Here is a 19,527-nt window from a genome sequence, read left to right as displayed (position 1 = left end):
CTCATCTTGCAGAAAGTCTGAGACAGAGAAAGAAAAGGAACTTTCATTTCTATAGCTTCCACTTTCGACCCTTCTGGATGTCCCAAAGCATTTCACAACTGAGAAAGTACTTTTGAAGTGAGTTACTGTTGTAATGCCAGGGAATATGCAGCCAATTTCTGTACTTTAAGATGCCAAAAACAACAGATGAGAGGAATCGCCAAATAACCTCTTTCGATGGAGGTAAACAAAAAAAAATGGAGGTTTGTACACCACGACAGCATGCCTGCTTTACTTCAAACTCCTGCATGCAGCACATTTTAACATCTATTTGAATGAAAACCAAGAGACGCAGCTTTCAAAGTCCCAAGCAAAATACAGCCATTGCCAGCTGCACTGCACTGGAGGTTACGCCACATCAATAATGTAATAGAATTCACAAAAGCAGACAAATGCAGCTATGTCGACACATGCAAGAGCAGCGTATTGATACAATCACAGAATCTTGTAGCACAGACAGAGGCCACTTGGCTCATTGCGTCTGCATCAGGTCTTTGAAAGAACTGACCAAACAATTCCATACCTTTTCTCTACAGATCTGTAATCTTCTTCCCTTTGATCCCCTTTTGAAATGACTGAATCCATGTCCAATTCCCCTTCCAGAAGTGCATTTAAGATCATAACAGCGCTCGGGATAAAACAATTACTGACCTTCCTGAATGGATGAACAGCTTCTCCCTATTTATCCTGTGAAACGCTTCAAAATTTTGAACACCTCTGTTAAATCTCTATGTAACGTTTTCTATCCTAAGGCGAACAGGTTGTGATTGTGCAGACTGCGATTGCGCAGATTGCAAAGGGAAATGAGGGCCGAGTGGTATTATCACTAGACTATTGATCCAAATAACTCAGTTAATGTTCTGGGGACCAAGGCATGGCAGATGTGGAATTTGAATTCAATTTAAAAAACATCTGGAATTAAGGATCCACTGATCACCATGAAATCATTGTCGATTGTCAAAAAAATCCATCAGGTTCATTAATGCCCTTCAGGGAAGGAAATCAGCTATCCTTACCTAGTCTGGTCTCAACGTGACTCCAGTCCTATAACTATGTGGCTGACTCTCAAGTGCTCTCTGAAATGGGAAAACATTCAGTTGTACCAATTGCTACAAAATTTAAAATCACACAACACCAGGTTATAGTCCAACAGGTTTATTTGGAAGCACTAGCTTTCGGAGCGCTGCTCCTTCATCAGGTGGTTACGGAGTATAAGATTGTAAGACACAGAATTTATAGCAAAAGTTTACAGTGTGATGTAACTGAAATTACATATTGAAAAAGACCTGGCTTGCTTGTTAAGTCTTTCATTTTTAACTTTGTACACCCCAATCCAACACCAGCCTCTTCAAATCATAATAATCGCTACAATGTCTCAAAGAAATGAAACCAGATGGATTATCTGGCACCAGAAAAAGCAATAACAGAAACAACCTTGTCAACCCTGCAAAGTCCTCCTCATTAACATATGGGGACTAGTGCCAACATTAGAAGAGCTATCTCATTGAAAAGTCAAGCAACAGCACATAAAATAAAATCCCAACATTGGGAGAGCTGTCTCATGACTAGTCAACCAACAGCCTGACATAATCCTACTCACGGAATCATACCTTCCAGACAATGTCCCAGACCCACCATCACCATCCCTGGACACATCCTGTCCCACTGGCAGGACAGACCCAGCTGAGGTGGGGATACAGTCGGGAGGGAGTTACTCTGGGAATCCTCAGCATTGACTCTGGGCCCCATGAAGTCTCATGGCTTCAGGTTAAACCTAGACAAGGAACCCTCCTGCTGATTCCCACGTATTCTACTCCCTCGGCTGATGAATCAGTACTCCTCCGTGTTGAACAACACTCAGAGGAAGCACTGAGGGTGGCAAGGTCACAGAATGTACCCTGGGTGGGGGATCTCAATGTCCACCACCAAGAGTGGCTCAGCAGCAGCAGCAGTGTTACTGACCGAGCTGGTCAGGTCCTAAAGGACATAGCTGCTACCCTGGGTCTGCGGCAGGTGGTGGGGGAACCAACAAGAGGGAAAAACATACTCAACCTGATCCTTACCAATCTGCCAGCTGTAGATGTATCTGTCCACCACCACATGATCCTCATGGAGATGAAATCTTGCTTTCATACTAATAATACTCTCCATCGTGTTGTGCTACCACCATGCTGAATGGGAAGCCTTTGAACAGATCTAGCAACTCAAGACTGGGCATCCATGAGGCACTGTAGGCCATCAGCAGCAGCAGAACTGTACTCCAGCCCAATCTGTAACCTCATGGCCTGGCATATCCCCCACTCAACCGTTACCATGTAAAATGTAAAATGACACCGTGGGACAGGCTCCATATTGGAACACCCAGGTGCCCACAAACCACTTTCTTTTGGTGCTTACACAGCATGTTGGGAATGAATTCGTCAAGACTCAGTCTTTGACTGCCATTGGTGGGAAGGCAAATGGTGAGGATGACATAAAAAGTCTACAGAGAGATATAAACAGGTTAAGCAAATGGGCAAAAACTTGGCATATGGAAATATAATGTGGGAAAATATGAGGTCATGTACTTTGGTAGGAAGAATAGAGGAGCTGAATATTATTTGTATGGAGAAAGACTGCAGAAAGCTACAGAACATAGACATTTGGGCATTTTCATCCAAAAATCACAAAATGTTATCATCCAAGTTCAGCGGCTAATAGGAAAGGCAAGTGAAATGCTGGCCTCTATTTCAAAGGGAATAGAGTATAAAAGTAGAGAGATTTTGCTCAAACTCAGCAGACTACACCTGGAATACTGTGATCAGTCTTAAGCCCCTTATCTAAGGAAAGATGGACTGGTATTGGAAGCAGTCCAGAGAAGGATCACTCGGCTGATTCCGGGTATGAAGGGACTGTCTGATGAAGAGAGGTTGAGTAGGTCCTGTACTCATTGGAGTTTAGAAGGAAGAGAGGCCACCTCATTGAAACGTACAAGAGGACTTGACAGGGAGGATGTGGAGAGGTTGTTTGCCCTTGTGGGAGAGAGTCTAGGAGTAGAGAGGCATGATCCCAGAATAAGGGCTTTCCTATTGCAGACAGAGATAAGGAGGAAATCTTTACTGCAGAGGGCTATCGAGGCTGGTCACTAAGTATGTTGACGGCTGAGATGGAGAGATTTTAATTAGTAAGGGAATTAAGGGTTATGGGGAAAAGGCTGGAAAATGAAGTTGAGGATTATCAAGTCAGCCTTGATCTCATTGAATGATAGAGCAGATTCAACGGGTTGAATGGCCTACTTCTGCTGATACATTTTAAGGTCTTATTAACCCCTGCCAAACTCATCTCCAGATTAATTGATATTTAGCTTCAATGTACATTTGAATCATCTTTAATTTGCCTTATTTTCTGATCTATCATGCCCTTTAATCCGTGTTCATCCTGCTAGTCCAGGGTTTCAAGTTAAACCATTCGTCATTCCCACACAAGGTTTCCTTAGTACTCCTGACAACACAAGAAGTATTGCAGTAACTCTGAACAAATTGCTTGCTTACATTTTGCTACTCATAAACATCACATTCTTTTGACTTTACTCTTTCATGGGATGTAGGTGTCATTGGCTGGGTCAGCAGTTGTTCTCTATCCCTTGAGGACAGTTAAGACTCAACCACATTCGCTGTGGGTCTGGAGTCACATGTAGGCCAGACCAGGTAAGGACTGCAGTCTCCTTTTCGAAAGAGCATGTGATGGTGTCAACTTTCATAATACCTATTCGTAATTGAAAGAAGAAGCAATAGCTCTGTCTGGAATAAACTACTAAAGGACAAGAACAAACCTTTACAGGAATTGGAAGTAATTGGGATCGAGGGTGTGGTCCTGGAAAAACACAGTAGGCCAGTCAGCATCCGAGGAGCACGAGAACCAACGTTTCGGGCATAAGCCCTTCATCAGGAAAAGGCTGATGAAGGGCTTATGCCCGAAACATCAATTCTCCTGCTCCTCGGATGCTGCCTGACCTGCTGCACTTTTCCAGCACCACACTCTCGACTCTGATCTCCAGCATCTGCAGTCCTCACTTTCTCCTCCCTTGGAAGTAATTAGCTAAGTTTGGGAGAATATGGAGCCAAGGCTACACGAACAGAACTGTTTTGACAACTGCTTGACAACTGGCTGCTTTATGCTACACAGCCAACTGAATGCACTGCAGGTTGGGGCAGCACAGTGGCTCAGTGGTTATCACTGCTGTTTCACAGCACCAAGGACCCGGGTTCGATTCCACCACTTGGAAAATGGAGTTTGCACATTCTCCCCATGTCTGTGTGGGTTTGCTCCGGTTTCCTCCCACAGTCCAAAGATGTGCAGGCTAGGTGGCTTTGACATGCTAAATTGCCCACAGTGTGCAGGGAAGATAGGCTAGTCCTGAGGAATGAAGGGGTGGGTCTGGGTGAGATACTGTTAAGAGGGTCGGTGTGGACTCAATGGGCCAAATGGCCTGCATTCATACTGTAGGGAATTCTATGATATATCTAAGAAGAATTTAAGGAGTTAGTCATAGGAAAGCTGCGTCTTCAAACAGACAGCTAACATCAAACGTAACAAGGAACAGCAGAGTTACTTCTGATAAGGAAGCAAGCTGCACAGTCAAACACTCCAAAAGAATAATCAATATTTTGGATGAAAGAATCTAAAAGATCAGCAATATTCTCACACCATAGACCTGAAGAATGCAAATCTGTATTTGAATTCAACTCCAGAACTTCGAAGAACAATACTGCACGAGGATCAAATCCTGGACATCAGGGACAGACATTGTTGGTTAGAATCATACTGAAATTCCACCATGAATTGAATCAAAGCCAAGTTGGGAGGTAAGGCTTAACTTGCTTACTTGAGGAGTCTTACTTTGGTTGTTACATGCAATAAAGTTTGAATCAATATTTCAGCATTTGATTGTCTTCGAGATTTCTTAATAAGCTGAATTAAAGGTAACTTATGGTGATTTACCCACAACAGGCATTAGCTGAAGCAGAAGGGTGGTTATGACAATGGCCACCATTAGACTGGCATTTTTTTGTTTAACCCCAGACTCGCAAGAAGTTCAAATTTCACCATTTGCTCTGGTGATATTCAAATCCAGGTCCCTGGAACATTAGCCTGGGTTCTGGATTACAAGTGCAGTGACATTACCATAATGCCACCAACTGCTCCAAGTTGCCCTGGAATTCCACAGAGCAAGTGGTGTTGAATATTAACAGAAAAGCAGAATACCTGCAGATGCCAGAGAATTAGAAACAAAGCCAGGCCAGTGTGGTCAGCTGTCACTTAAATTCTCTTTTCTGTTCTCAGTCTCCAAGAGGGGTCCTTTGACAGGGAACTTAATAGCCTTCCAGATTCAACACTGAGTTCAACAATTTGCATCATATTCTCTGTCCTGATTTGGTTTTGCTTATTCTTAGAGGAAGATATACACCTGGAGGTAGGGGCATGGTGTGAAGTGAATATGCTGCTTCTACTTTTACCAAAGAGGAAGATATTGCTTAGGTCATGGTGACAGAGAAGGGAAACAAGTCACTAAAAGTGTTCAAAATTGATAGGACAGAAGTCTTGGCTTTAAACTGACATGACACCGAAACTGGGATAGGTGCATCCAAGGATTTAGAAGGAAGCAAAGGTAGACATTGCAGGAGATAGTGGCCACAATTGTTCAGTCTTCCCTGGACTCAGGAGAGGTGCATGAAAACTGGAGAAATGCAAACATTATGGCCTTGTTCAAGAAAAGTTGTAAGAATAATCCTGGAAATTACAGACCAGTCAGTTTGGTGATAAGGAAGCTTCTAGAAACAATTATTGGGGCTAGAACTAACAGTCATATGAAAAAAAGGTAGATTGATTAGTAATAGCAGTATGGGTTTCTAAATGGGAATCTGTGTTTCACTAAATTGCTGCAGTTTTAACAGAAAGGCTTGATGAGGATAATACTGTTGATGTGGTATACATAGATTTCCAGAAGGTGGTTGAGACAGTGCCACACAACAGGCTTGTGAGCAAAACAATAGGTCATGGTACAAACCAGATTGAAACAAGATGGATATAAAATTGGCTGTGGTGGGAAATAGAGTAACGATCAATTATTTTTTTTGAGCTGGAGGAAAGCTGTGGATTTCCTGATCATATATAAGTGATCTAGAGCTTGGTGTGCAAGGGACAACTTCAAAGTTTGCAAACGACACGAGTCTTGGAAGAACGGTAACCTGTGAGGAGGACATGCAGGACAATCTGTTACAGACCTTCCCTTAAGGTCAATCATCTACCCACCAATTCCCTGTCACATGGTCACAGTTTTCCCACCTTTCCCTTCTGATGAAAGGGTTTTTGACCTGGAACATTGGACGGAAACTTGTTGAAGTGTTGGTGGATATGTCGAACCGTCAGACCCGTTCGCGCGCGAAAGTCTTGCGGAATCACGCGGGGTCTCCATATTCAGCTCCCGCCCAAATCAGCGGCGATTCCTGGGGAGACTGGCGGCTGCAAGGACGTCATTCCTCTCAGCCCTTCCGAAGATTGGGAAGGGAGCTTGGCCATAGATAAATCATGGATGAGCAGAGGGAAAGTAGCTCGATTGGAAGCATCGAGTCCCTTGTTCTTGCTTTGAGTATAGAACAAAGTTAATCCCCGACATCTTCAGGATGAGGCACTTCAGCGCATTGAGGGCCACAACCTCAATGGACGGGCAATTACGGTCTCACAGGCCTGGACTACATCCCGATGGAAACATGAAAGTGCCTGAAAACACCAACTCCGAAACTCTCCGGACAGATGCTACCAGACCTGCCGACTTTCTCCGGCAATTTCCGTGATTATCATTCAAGAACGTGACAAAATAGGAAACACCCTTCCTAGAATCTCTCATCCTTTCTTACAGTACAAAGGTACATTAATTCTTCTGTTATTATTATTTGTCTTGGGTTGTGGTTAACACTGGCAAGGCTGGGATTTTATTGCCCATCCTGAAATTAAAACCAATCGATTAGAATGTAATCCCAGTCCAGGTAGAGTTGGCAGGCTCTCTGAAGGCGTCAGTGAATCAATTGGATCATATTAACAAGTCTGGCATTTTTCAGAGCCATTTTAATGTAGTGCCAACCCACAAATAGCCAAATTTATGGGGTGACTAATCCAATATCAAAACCACAAAACTGTAGTGCCAAATTACTTAGTATAGAGTATCAAAATCCTTGCAGTGCTGTATCATTAGCATTGAACAATAACAAATCTTTTAAGTCCTAGCCTTGAACAAGTAGTGTCCTCTCAACATACTTTTGTAGAGGCTCACAGGATAATCTTGCCTCAACCATTATCCCTCTTTGAATAATCTCAACAGTTTACTGTTCGGTTTCTCTACAGACCTTCTCTACATAGATAATCTAAAATCACTGAGGCCCAACCATCTTCAGCTGCTTCATCAATGACCGCCGCCACCCCTCATAAGGTCAGAAGGGGGAAGTTCATTGTGCAATGTTCAGCACCATTCATGGTAAAAACAGTGACTGCAGATGCTGGAAACCAAAGTCTAGATTAGTGTGATGCTGGAAAAGCACAGCAGGTCAGGCAGCATCTGAGGAGCAGGAAAATCAACGTTTTAGGCAAAAGCCCTTCATCAGGAATAGAGGCAGAGAGTCTGAAGGGTGGAGAGATAAGTGACCCTCCTCTCATTTATCTCTCCACCCTTCAGGCTCTTTGCCTGTATTCCTGATGAAGGGCTTTTGCCCAAAATGTCGATTTTCCTGCTCCTCGGATGCTGCCTGACCTGCTGCGCTTTTCCAGCACCACACTAATCTAGACTCAGCACCATTCATGACTCCTCAGGTATTGAAATAGTCCATGTTCAAATGTGGCAAGATCTGGGTTCTGTAGAGGCATCAGCTGACAAATGGCAAATAATAGGAGACAGTGAGGTCTGCAGATGCTGGAGATCAGAGTTGAGAGTGTGTTGCTGGAAAAGCACAACAGGTCAGGCAGCATCCGAGGAGCAGGAAAATCGACATTTCAGGCCAGAGCCCTTCATTTTCCTGTTCCTCAGACGCTGCCTGACCTGCTGTGCTTTTCCAGCAACACACTCTCAAGTGGCAAATAGTACTTGTGCCACACAAGTGCCAGGTAAAGAGCATCTCCAGTAGAGATAATACAACCAATGCCACTTCACATTCAATGGCACCACTGAATCTCCTACTTTCAACATTCTGGGAGCTACCATTGACCATAAACTGAACTGGACTAGGCATAAAAAATACTGTGGCTATAAGAGCAGTTCAGAGGCTAGGAATACTCCATCAAGTAACTCAGGACCCACCCAGTCTACCCATTCCCCAGGTACAGTACCTGCAGAATTCACTTTACATTCCATTGTTGCTTCATGCTGAAATGACCATTTATATCCATTAAAGTTTTGCTGTTTGTTGAATCAGTATTCAATATTTGTTGGATGTTATGTTGTACTGTGTGTTTACTGCACTAGGGGGCAGTATCTGCCATCAGTCTATGATTGTGGAAGTAAATTAATCTTTCAGCTATGTTCTGTTTATTTTAGCTTTTTAACTCAGATTTTCATATTTATGTTGACTTTACACAAATTAGATCAATATGAATTGATCTGATATTAAATCTTCATAATTCATTGACCTGGAATGATCTAGAACCATGTTGATGTGATTGTAATGAGGTCAGCTAGGTGAACCTCATAGAATGACATTGATTACTGATGAAGAGCTTATGCTCGAAATGTCAATTCTCCTGCTCCTCAGATGTTGCCTGACTGGCTGTGCTTTTCCAGCGCCACACTCTTCATTCCTGTTTGGGGTTGTTAACCTGGTCTAATCAGGGACTGTTGGCTAACAGGTATAAACAGGAGTGTCCCCTTCACTGTTTGATCACACAGCATTGCCCTTTGATGTGAAGGGCACTCCTTGAAAAAAAAAGAAAAAGAAAAAAAAATAAACAGAGCATTTTGTGAAGGACACTGCTTGTCACTGGCCACTTGGGAGTTTCCTTTCTTCCTGGTGGTGGAAACTGAATAAAGATTCGTGCACCTTGTGTCTCTCACTGTGTCTCACACCTGCGCGCGCGCGCACACACACACACACACACACACACATACACAACATGGGTGCTGGGGAAAAATAAGCACTACCGCAGCTGAACAGTAATGTGGGGGTGGAAAAAAAAGAGTGTCAGAGGTTCTGTTCACTCTGATAGTTGGCTCTAACGAAGCCGGACCAGTGTCAAGTACTATGCACATGTAAATAAAAGGTGATTTGGTGACGGGATACTGACTTCTATGGAGTTATTCCACATGTTATCTTTATTTGAATCCTTTGCCTAACCCTGAAAATGAGACGTTGGAGGACAGGGCAGTTCCTGGTGTTGGGCCCTTCATGAAGCATTCTCTTGTGAATGTGCGCAATTTGTAAATCCAGGGAACAGCTGTTTCCTCATGAATGTGATCAGTCAGCTTGATCAACATGGTGAATGCCAATTAGTACCTGAACACCCTCCCTCACCTTTTGATGTTAGCATTTCCCTTAACAGACTTTGCTTGTAAATTTTGAATTGGCTACATGGGTGTTTTCTTGGTGGTGGAGAGAAAATATATAATAATGAACTCAATTTGCAACAGTATCTTCATTTCTGTTTAGCTATTCTAAAAAAATAAGCAAATGGGTGATTTGGGGAAAATAAAAGGGGTAACAAGGAAAAAAGCAGACCCATGGGCCCTCTTGTGGCATAGTGGTAGTGTCCCTACCCCAAGAAAAGAATTAGCACCTCAGTTAAGACCTGTGCTCCTTATCCCAGGTGAGAAATGAATTGTCACAGCTACCTGGTTCATATTTCAAGGAAAGAACAAGGGGATGTCATTTGACAACACTGAAGCATTCAACATGTAAACCAGGAGAGTTTGAGGTGTGGACTTTTCTCAGAATCACAGAAGCATTATAACTCAGAAGTATTCTGTTCGGTCCATCATGCCTGCATTGGCTCTTCAAAGGAGCATCGTTAACTATTGCGCATCTTCTACTTTTGTCCTCACACCCTTGCAAACCTTCTGTCCAAATAATCATCCAAATCTCTCTTGGTTGCCTTATTTTTACCGGCCTGCCCCACATTTGCAGGCAATGCATTCCAGACCCTAACTGCTTGTTGTGTGAAAAGTTTTTTTTTAATCTCGCCTCATGTTTGCTCCTTTTTGAAATCATTTCCATCCATGTCCTCTGATTCTTGATCCTTTTTTCAGTGAGAACAACTTCCCGCTATTTCCTGCATCCAGCCTGCTCATGATTTTGAAAACCTCTAACAAATCTCCTCTCAATCTTCTGTCCAGGGAGAACAGTCCCAATTTCTATACTCAAGTCTGAAGTTTCAAATTCCTAGAACTATTGTAAATTGCTCTGCACTCTCTCCAATGCATTCACATCTTTCCTATAATGTCACAAAACTCTGCATGATATTCGAACTGTGGTCTGTGTCTTTCATGAGCCCACTTGCGTGTCTTTTTTCCACATATCTGTTGACTGCCTTACAGTGCATATTCTCCAGTTTCTCCTGAGAGTTTTCTCAACTTATGTTTATACTTTTGTTTCCATGCACAGTGCAGATAATGTCATTCACACAATCAACTGCTGGCAATATGCAACGAAAGAACCAAAATGCAACCAATGTGCCTTCCTGATGAAGGGCTTATGCCTGAAACGTCGATTCTCCTGCTCCTTGGATGCTGTCTGACCTGCTGCGCTTTTCCAGCAACACATTTTTCAGCTCAATATGCAACCAAACTACTGATTACTAATGGTGAGACTATCACCAAAATTTGGAAATTGTTTTCATGAGAGAAAAGGACATGGAGAGAGGAATTTTGATCAAAGTCTTTAAAATTATAAGAGGAGAATAGAGTTTATAGAAAAATGTGGAGTAAATGTTAGTCTTCATTACATCCATTTTTCAGGCAAAAAAATTGGGCTGTGGGTGTCAATTACATGTAACTATGTCTGAAATACCAAGCTGGGCAATTTCTTCGGTGACTTAGTGGCCACCTAAGACAAGTATTAGACTCCTCAGATGGGTCATTGAGTGGCTGAATCTTTATTCTCAAACTTTTCTGCCAAATTGCCAGAAAAACAGCCAGGCAGAAATGGGCATGGAGCCAGGCCAGGAGTGTGGAAATTGATCGTAGGGTGTCAATTGAAGATCATCGACAAATGAACCAACCACAAAGTTTAGATCACATCAACTGGCAGTCAAACAGAAGAACCACAGAATGGTGACAGCACAGGAAGAGGTCCTGTCCTGTGTATGCTGACCCTCTGCAAGAGCAACTCGGCTCATTCCACACCCCTCGCCTTTCCTTGCAACTCTGCAATAATTTTCTCATCACGGACATGTCTATTGAAGGGCCATGATTGAAGATGCTTCCTCCACATCCCAAAGCAGTGCTTTCCAAATCCTAACCCTCACCACAAAAAGGTTTGTTCTCATGTTATTGTTGCTTCTGTCAGTTGATGTGTCCTGGTTCACAACTCTTTCAACTCAAGTTTTAAATTTGTATCAATGAAACTCTTGAGTTTTCTAATTAATAGACAGACTAATAGGTCTGAAATATTAACTGAGGCCTGTTGTTTCTCCCCCACCCTCATTTCTCATTTGGACAGTCTGATAAAGGAGTTTTTCCAACTATGTCATGCCAATGCTAATGAAGGTTCCCACTGAAGCATTGCTGTGGCTATTCTCCAGTTTCTTTTGGACACTGACTAGCCAACTGTCTATCTCAGCAAAGTCCAAATGGGGGCCTGACAAAGGTGTTGGTGTTACTGGGCTAGTAATCTTGAGGTCCAAGCTAACGGTATGGGGACATGGGTTCAAATCTTGGAATGGTATTAGATTTTCAGCTCAGATAACAAATCAGCAAATTATTCATTTCAGTCACAGCTGTTATTGTTTATTGTGAAAACCCATCAAAGTCACAAATGCCCTTTAAAAAAGGAATTCTGCCCTCCTTACCTGATCTGGCCTTCCTGTGACAGCAATGTGGTTGACTCTTAACTGACCTCTGAAATGACTTTGTAAGTCACTCATTTTAAGGGCAACAAATGTTGGCCTTGCCAGTGATGCCCACAAGCGATGAAAGAGCATCCATTCTGACCTCACTGGAAATGATATTCAAGTGTAGAAGTCAAGATTTGCCCCTAAACTTAATTCCTTTTGGAGGATGGGTTGAGGGATGGAAGGCAGAAGTGTCTTAATTTAGTGCAGGCATTAATCTCCGTCTAGTGTGTCAATGGCCTCCACGTGTGCTGCGATTTATTCCTTCAAAGCGTTAAGTTTAGCCAGCTGTGGGTTTTCACTAGTATGACTGTCAGCAGCAGTACACTGGAGGCTACTGTTTTCAATCCAATGCCAGATCCTGTCGCAGTTTATTCCACTGAGCTCCCTGAATTGCAGCCCAGTTTTTTAGCTTATGTTGCCAAAACCAGATTCCTCTCTTGCTGCAGTCAAACCTCCCTCTTTTAAAGCAGGACTGACCAGGGTTCATTAGTGTTTTGTATCGCTGCATTGCACATTCTGTCATGCCTTTGCATTCAAAGAAAGCCGAGAGCAAGAATGAAAGAAACTCTTTACCACTTGATAGGTGATCCCTGGCCCACCTCCAGCCCAACCTTTCTTGTCCCTCTTTCTCTCTCTAGCTGACTGAGAGAGTGATGCCTTAGCTCAGTAAATGCATTGCCTTGGAACAAACCTTCACAAACATTGCATTGCCTTGGAATTTGAAGGTACAGCATTGAATCCCTGCAAGCAGAGAGCAGAGGTCCTGTTCTGAAACGTGGGCTGACATCCAATGAGACATTTGTGTCTCTGGGTGTCTCCCACCTCAGCAGATGGGTTGGGGACTCTCCTGCCATTTTGGACTAACTACCCATATCAGCTAGAGTAATAACAATATTATGGCCTGTCAGAACTGCTTATCATGTTGCAAATCCTACAGAGAATAACATAAAGGACATAAATTCTACTACTATTGTTTTCACAGTATCCCTACAGTGTAGAAGCAGGCCATTGGGGCCACACCAACCCTCTGAAAAGCATCCCACTCAGACTCTTAACTGCTTATCCTATAACCCTGTATTTACCATGGTTAATCCACCTAGCCTGAACATCCCTAGGCACTATGGGCAATTTAGCATTGGCCAATCCATCTAACCTGCACATTTTTGAACTGTGGGAGGAAACTGGAGCAGCCGGAGGAAACCTACACAGACATGAGGAGAATGTGCAAATTCCATACAGACAGTCACCTGAGGGTGGAATTGAACTTGGGTCCCTGGCACTTTGAAGCACTACTGAGCCATCGAGCTGCCCCACATTCCATTGCTCTTCTTGAACATTCTCTTGTCTTCCACATGCTCAGTATATCAGAATGAAAGGGTCAATTTGTGTTGCAGTGCTCTCCAGGGGAGTGACACTGACAGAGAGCAAAACTTTGTATCTCTTGGCCAGAGATTTTTTTGAAGATGCTCTCCATCATTGCCATGTGCTACAGGAAATCCCGAGCAATGTCACCAGTTCCGAAGACGCATTGCACCATTTCCTAATTTGACTCAACATTTTTTTCCGGGCATCAAACACGTGGACCTTCTTACTGTGCCCAGGCTTCAATTCCTCACACAATCTACAGCCTGTTTAACCCAAGCATTAGAGTCATACAGGATTCAATGTTCACATCTCTCACCACAGATGCTGCCAGACCTCCTGAGTTTCTACAGTTATTTCTGTTTTTATTTTAAACTTCCAACATCTGTGGGATTTTGCTATGATTTGAGTGCTTAACCTCAGCATGATGCACAATGGGAGACAATGGCCTAGCGGTATTGTCGCTACACTATTAATCCAGAAACTCTGCTAATGTTCGGGTCAAATTGCACCATGGCAGATGGTGGCATTTGAATTCAAAAATATCTGGAATTAAGGATCTAATTATGACTTTGCTAATTGTTGGTAAAACCCATCCAGTTCACTATGAAATAAAAACTGAAAGAACTGTGAACGCTGTAAATCAGAAACAAAAACAGAAATTGCTGGAAAAGCTCATCAGGTCTGGCAGCATCTGTGAAGAGAAGTGGAGGAAGGGCTGAGGAAGTGTCACCTGACTCAAAATGTTAACTCTGATTCCCCATCTGGTTCACTAATGTCCTTGAGGGAAGGAAATCTGGCAGCCTTACTTGGTCTGGCCTGTATGTTACTCCAGACACATAGTAACGTGGTTGATTCTCAACTGGCCTCTGAAGTGACCTAGCAAGCTACTCAATTGTATTGATCACTATGAAGGAATGAAACAGAATGGGCCACTCGGCACTAACATAGGCACCTCTAGCCAAGCTGTTCCAAAACAGCTACTATATCAAAACAGTGATCTACCTGACCATGTGGCAAATTGCCAGGGTATGTCCTGTACATAAAAAACTCAACCCGGCCAATTACCACCCTATCAGTCTACTCTCTATCATCAGCAAAGTGATGGAACGTGCCGTGAATAGTGTTATCAAGCCGCACCTGCTCAGTGATGCCTGAAAGAATTGCGCAGAGGCTGGTATCCTGTTACAAAATCATCCTTTATTTATTTGTTGAGAATCCTTGACACTGATCCAGTTCCCTCCAAGCCAGCTGTCAGAGTGAACAGGATGTTTGACACTCCTGTTCCTTTGTCAGCCAGGGCCCCCTAATTGGGGCTTTTAATCTGGTCCAATCAGGGAACTCATAATCTGAGGTCCACCTGGCTGACCTCGTTACAATCACTGCATCCCTGGATCTAGGCTGTTTTTGTTTTGTAGCTCCTTCTGGGTCGTTTAGCACTGAGTCAGGTTCCTCCAACTCTGCCTCTGATACAGGCAGTGTGTATCGCATAGTACCTTGCCTCTTGCACTCGGAATTCCTTGGAAGAAATTGATTCCCTTCAGGTCGCAAAGATGGTGACATCCACTGTGTCCATCTCAGATTCCAAGGTATCTTCAACGCTTGACGGAGGGAGAATCTACGGGTTCCACAAAAGTTAGAAAGGCTATCAAAGAGCTGGGCATATCTTCTCCCACACCGTTGCGAGTTTGCAGCTTTCATATGGTCCACGTTCACGACCGTCATACCTACCCAAGCCTTGTACATGATTGGACCTGACTTTGCGTCAACTGTGCCTCTTACCCACGCAAGGCCATCCCCATGGTTCCTATACCAAATTTCACCCCCTGATGTAAACTGTCTCTCTCACTTAGCAGAGTCTTGTGTCTGGCATTGGCATTCTGCTTGCCGGTTCACCCTCCCCCTCCCAGGTCCAGGAAAACCAGATTTAACCTGGTGTGGAGTCTTCTCCAACTCTGCTGGAGCTATCCCTGTAAATGCGTGAGAGGTGGTCCTATAATCAAATAGGAACAGGGGCACTTTGGTATCTAGTGAAAATGTAGTCTGTTTCTTTAGGCCTGCCTTTAAAGTTTGGACTGTTCTTTCTGCCAGACCATTGGATGATTGATGGTATGGAGCTGTCCTAGTCTGCCAAATAACATTCAACTTTAGGAAATACTCATATTCCTTGCTGGTAAACAATGGCCCATTATCTGTGGCTAACGCTTCTGGGAGTCCGTGTATTGCAAAAGATGTGTGCAGTTTTTCATCAAACGCTGAGACAGTGATAGAATGAACTCTATGCATGTCCAGCCACTTTGAATGGGTATCCACAATGACTAAGAACATTGTGCCCATGAAAGGACCTGCATAATCAATGTGTAACTGAGTTCAGGGTTTACCCGGCCATTCCCATGAATGTGAGGGAGTTGCTGGTGGTAATTTTTGTCCTTGTTAGCACTCTGGGCACTTTCGCACCAATGCGGCTGTGCCTGTACTCAATCCTGGCCACCAGACAAATCTTCTTGCCAACATCTTCATTTTGGAAACTCCTGGATCACCCTGGTGGAGTGCAGGCAGTATCTGGCAGCAACTTTTGCTCAGGACAATCACCCTTGGTCCCCATAATAAAATGCTGTCCTCTACTGTGATCTGGCCTCTCTGGTTCCAAAAAGGTTTCAGTTCTGGTTGTGACAAGCCTTTGGTATCCCCCATATTCCCCAGCTGTTTCAGTTTTGCCAGGACTGGATATTTCTGTGCCCAAAGTCTGATATTGTCAGCTGTGACTGGAAGTGTGTCCAGAAAATTTAAAACAATTATGGACACTTCCAGTGGCAGTACCACTGGTGATGTATCTGCCAGTGAGAGGAGGTTCAGTGCATCCACTTTTGCTACTTGGCCTCCTGGATGGTGTTCCAACTTGCAATTACATGCCCTTATAGTTAGAGCCCATCACTGAATTCCATGTGAAGCTATGGGCGACATTATCTTGTCTTCTTTAAGCGGACCTTACTAGGGTTTGTGGTCCCTTATTATTACAAATGTATATCCGTAAAAGGTATTGGTATAACTTCCTGACTCCAAATAGAACTTTAGCTAGGCCACACTTGGAATATTGTGTCCAGTTCTGGTCACCACACAACCAGAGGATGCGGATGCTTTGGAGAGGGTACAGAAAAGGTTTACCAGGATATTACCTGGTACGGGGAATTTTAGCTCTGAAGAAAAGTTGGCTAGACTGGGTTTGTGTTCACTGGAACACAGGAGGTTGAGGGGCGACCTGATCGAAGTTTATAAGATTGTGAATGGCATGGATATAGTGGGAAGTATGAGGCTTTTCCCCAGGGTGGAGGGGTCAGTTACTAAGGGACACAGGTTCAAGGTACAGGGTGGGGGGTTTAAAAGAACTGTGTGAGGCAAGTTTTTCACACAAAGGCTGGCGAATGCCTGGAGCGTGTTGCCAGGGAAGATGGTGGAAGCAGACCCAATAACAGCATTCAGGAAGCACCTGGACAAATACATGAATAGGAAGGGAATAGAGGGGTACGGCTCCTGTAAATGAAGGCAGTTTTAGTATGGAAGGGCAAAATGTGTCAGTGCAGGTTTGGAGGGCCAAAGGGCCTGTTGCTGTGCTGTATTATTCTTCATTTTCTTTGTTCTATGACCACCAAACCTTCCTTCTCTACCTGGGCATATTTACACTCTGCATTAGCTAAAGTCCTGGTTGCACATGCTATTGGGCTTTCCATTGGGCCACCTATGAGCTAATATTACCCCGATGCCTACAGGGAGGCATCACATGTCAATACCAGGTCTTGCTGGGGACCATGGTGTGCCAACACCTTTGAGGATGTTTCTTCTCTTCCATGTAGGCTATGACTTGGCTACATGACCATTTCCAAGTCTGACCTTTGTTTTAAGAATTGATGCAAAGGATGGAGGCCAGGTTCTGTATGAACTTTCTGTAAGAATTCACCAGCCCAAGAGAAGACCTAAGCTGCAGTACAGACGTGGAAGCCAGGGCACCTTAGATTACCCTCACATTGTCTTCAAGTAAGTGTAACCCAATCTTTTTGGTTCTAGCCCAAGTAGATCACTTGGGGTGCCTGGAACACACATTTTTCCCTTCTAAGGCGTACACCTGCCTGGGAGAAACATCTGTGGAGTATATACAAGTTCTCTAAGTGCTTCTTATTGGTCTACCCTGTTATTAGTGCATCATTCTGATAAATGGTGACCTGGGGTAAATCTTGTAAAATGTTCTCTGAAAAATTGCACTAGCTGACAATACCCCAAATGACAGTTTGTATATTAGTACAAACCCTTATGGGTTTTAATTGTTGCACAGTAATTGGTGGTTAGCACTACTGCCTCACAGCACCAGGGACCTGGATTTGATTCCAGCCTCAGGCAGCTATCTGTGTGGAGTTTGCACATTCTCCCTGTGTCTGCGTGGGTTTCCTCCAGGTGCTCTGGTTTCCTCCCACAGTCCAAGGATGTGTAAGTTAGGTGAATTGGCCATGCCAAATTGCCTATAATTCCCAGGTATATGCAGGTTAGGTAGATTAACCATAGGAAATACAGAGTTATAGGGTAAACCGTTGTGAGTCTGGGTGGGATGCTTTTCAGAGGGTTGGTGTGGACTCAATGGGCTGAATAGCCTGCTTCCACACTGTAGGGAGTCTTATGTTCTGTATGTAGTTCTATGAATCCACATCTAACTGCAATTGCAGATACGTGTGGCTTATGTTCAGCTTCATGAAGGACAGTTCCCCCCACTGCCCCTCCCCCCACCTGCCAGTTTTGTGTGTCAGTCTTCTCTGCAAGGGATTAGGTATCTATCCAGCTGTGAGAAAAGTGGTTTACTATTTGCTTAGAATCCCCACAAAGGCGAATCAACCTGTTGGATTTCACAATCGATACAACTGGTGCTGCCCTTTGCACAAACTGGACTGATTTGATGATTTCTTCGCTTTCTGATTTCTGCCTCTACTTTTGCACTGGCTGGGTCTCACAGAATCGTGGAATTGCATTCTGGTCAATATGCAAGGTTGGCACCTTTAATAGTCCCTAGACCTTCCCAAAAAAATTTGGATATTTAATTAGGACATCACTCAAACAGCTATTTTCTAATAGAAAAATGTTGAGCCAATGAAGGTGAATCTTTCTTAACCAATTTTGTCCCATCGAGCTTGAGCCCGAGCCTTTTACTACATTCAGTTGTAACTGAACCAGCTACTTCTCATAAGAGACTGGAATGGAAGCTGAACCCTTAATCTGTAAAGGTTCCCTCATATAGGTTCTCAGTCTAGTGGAGAACGTGTGCAAATTTAAGAATTGGAGTCCAGAGCTAATTTTGTTAAAGACTGGTTCTGTGATTACTGAAACAACCATGCTGGGATTGATCTCCATTAAAACTGGGTGACATTTACCCAGTCATTCATTTTAATTGGTTCTGATTTGGATGTTCCCTAGCAATTTAACTGTTCCAAAACAGATATAGGTGGGCTTTCCAGGGTGTGTACTCTCCTAGATAATGGACTATGAGTTCTCTGACTCTATTTAGGTCTAGTGGGATTTTTTTGCTTTCTCAAGTCCGCATACCCACAGCAACTACAATGGCTTTCTGGTTAGGAACCTGAAGCAAGTTTTAACAGTTTGGCCGAGGCTTGGCTTTCTTTTGGTGTTCTGCCATGGGCTGACCTAAAGTCCCTCTGTTCAGGATATGTCCTGAGTGAGGTTATGCATTTGTTTCCAGTCTCAAGTGGTGTTCCCCAAGTTCAGTCAGACTGGTGAGGATGATCCACTTCCATTGGAATACCCTGCAATTCAAATGCTCCACTTGCTACATTTTCCTATGATAAGGCCTGTTAGAAGTCCAGTTGGGCTTCAGCTAGTAGGTGCTTTTGCATGGCTAAATCATTCATCCCACATATCAATTGGTCTCTTAGCATCTCATTAAGGGTTAAACCAAAGTCACGTGCCTCGTCTTAACCTTGTCAAAAATCCTGATATGTATTCCATTGGTTCTCAAATTGCCGAGTAAAATCAATAGCATCTCAGAATAAGAGGAGGCTT

Source organism: Hemiscyllium ocellatum, chromosome X (assembly GCF_020745735.1).
Source record: "Hemiscyllium ocellatum isolate sHemOce1 chromosome X, sHemOce1.pat.X.cur, whole genome shotgun sequence".
Lineage (NCBI taxonomy): Eukaryota > Metazoa > Chordata > Chondrichthyes > Orectolobiformes > Hemiscylliidae > Hemiscyllium > Hemiscyllium ocellatum.
This window is presented reverse-complemented; position numbering follows the sequence as displayed.